Genomic DNA, 2,507 nt, shown 5'->3' with positions numbered 1-2,507 from the left:
AGAAGACTTGCTCTGACAGAAGACTTGCTCTGTACTGAGCAAACCTCCAATAGCAGATGACTTATCTGCCACGTCCATCTGCTAATTGTACTTAATATTGTACAATAACCAGAAATAAAATGTAACTTCTACCATGAACATAGATTACTACAAATTAACCTGTGTAATACTGCTACTTCAGGTGGGCACCATAAGTAAGACTCATAATTGTTTCCACAGTAACCCTCCTAGGAGTTACTGTGGGACGTGCAGACGTTTGTCGTTTATCTATGAGTGGCATAGTTTGCTAAAATCCACAGCAGGTACACAGGCACACCCACGTGCAGACGTTTCTCTGCACGTGACGTGATGCCTGGTGCATTTTAGGTATTGCCAACCATAGACATAAAAAAAGAGTAGGTGGTCATGGACCGCTCTTCACTATTGTGACGTGACAGAGGGCCGCCATCTTGGAGTGGTTGACTGCTCCACTCAGAGTTACATGTTTGGCAGGCGCAATGACGTATCAAAGCATTTAATCAATAATAACTCTAAATACTGAACTGATTTTCACAATTTTTTGCTGCAAATCATAATTATCATAGCTACACATACAAGGAGATTGGGGGGGGGGGTTTCAACTGGAATGAACTGTTTGCTTTATATTTTATTGGAAAGTGTTCATCTGTGAAAGGTGTCATGTTGTCACAACTGAAAGGCCTATTCAAAATACTTAAATATTTAAATATTCTTGGTGGAGTTAACAGTAACTGTGTAAAACAGAAAAAAAAATTCAAATTTGATGTATGATGAGAATTTTACAAACCACACAGCAACTCACAAAATTTTATATATATTTTAGTAATGTATACATAATTTTAGAAATATGCATAACACATATATGGTAGAAAAGCAAAAACGATTAAATAATGATTAATACTGAATAATATACATTAGGCTATAAATATTTATATGCACAGGTATATATGCATAATATAAAAACATTTTTTTTCCCGTAGTGAATCTTTCTCTGATCAGACTCTTCCCACTTCTTTCTTCACATCTTTGTGAGGAAACCTTCAAAACACAGGAGACTGTGGTGTGCATGGAAGAATTTTTCTGCCATAATCCAAGAGCACACATGTCTGAAAACAGGATTTCAGGTTTTATGATCTCAAAACTTTGAATACTTTTGCTTAGATTTTCATTTTGTAGGATTCATGTCTTCTCAAAATTTGTAATGCGTGTACTCAAAACTTCTCGCACTCACACTTAGGTTGCGTTCACACTGCAGCCTGAAGTGATCCAATTCCGATTTTTGTCAAATCATATTTTTTTGCCATGGCTGTTCACACTTCCAAACAGATGCGACCTGTATGTGTTCTCCAGTGTGAATGGAAAATGACCTAAAAGTTTCCCGCATGTACTGTAGAGGGTACATAGCATCAGCGTTCTCAGTGTTTCGCCAACCAAAGAAGTGCTCAGTGTTTGCAGAAGTAAACATGGATGCTCATGGTGGAGCATAGCTAACACAATTGAAGTTGTTGTCTGACTGCAGCAGCATATTAACAACTTAATCCTCATTATAGTCTGCCTTGGTTATTTTTCTTCCCATCTGTGCATATTGATAGGCAGAACAGTGATATCTGTTCAGGTTGGATGAATAAGACCTGGACGTTGGGTTCCATTTGAATCGGATACGCATCAGATACATGATCCGTATCCAATTCGCATCAAATGGCCTGGGTCACATTCGAAAAGAATCAAACCTGTGTTGTTCAGACGATCATGAAAATATTGGATACAGGTCTCATTACGTCATAAAAATCGGAATTGGGTCATTTCAGGTTGCAGTGTGAACACAGCCTTAGTCTCTGCTTGGAATCTGCTCACTTTTGAAAATGCCTTTTGGCACCATCGCCTGGCAATAGAATTAAAGTCTTGTACTGGGTAATTTTGTTTCCTTCTAACAGGTGTGCCTGTGTACCTACTATGGTTTGTCGCAATCTGTGCCACCCACATAATATAAAGAGTAGACAGTGCATTACCTGCTCTGGTGCAGGAATTATGGTGGCCATCTTGGAGTGGTCGTCCCTCTTACTTGGCTAAACTAAAATAGCAGAAGAAGCCTCAGCACTGCCGGTTACTTTTGTTCAGATCGACAGACTACTGACCTGAGATATTGGGGGTTAACATTTCACAAGTAAGATTAGGTACCGGCAGCGATGCTCTTTCCACTCAGGAATGGGAGAGAACGCGCGCTGATCATAGAAAATGNATTATTTTGTCAGAGATTATCTGTCTCCTGTTAGGACAGCGGAAGTTTTAATACGTAGGTAAAATGTATTTTTTTAAGTTAGATGCTGCAGCTTTAAGCAGGTTCGGTGTGAGAGTCACTACCAGGTGGAGCAGAAGCGAAGCTCCGTCTGTCAGATATTACTACCTGTAGCGTAGCAGCGGTTCAACAGGAGAGCAGAACCAGCGTCTGACATCGCAGCTCGAAGACTTAAATAATTTTGCGGGTTATT

Source organism: Poecilia latipinna, unplaced genomic scaffold (genome assembly GCF_001443285.1).
Source record: "Poecilia latipinna isolate Pla-1442-1.1 unplaced genomic scaffold, P_latipinna-1.0 Scaffold1859, whole genome shotgun sequence".
NCBI classification, from domain to species: Eukaryota; Metazoa; Chordata; class Actinopteri; order Cyprinodontiformes; family Poeciliidae; genus Poecilia; species Poecilia latipinna.
This window is presented reverse-complemented; position numbering follows the sequence as displayed.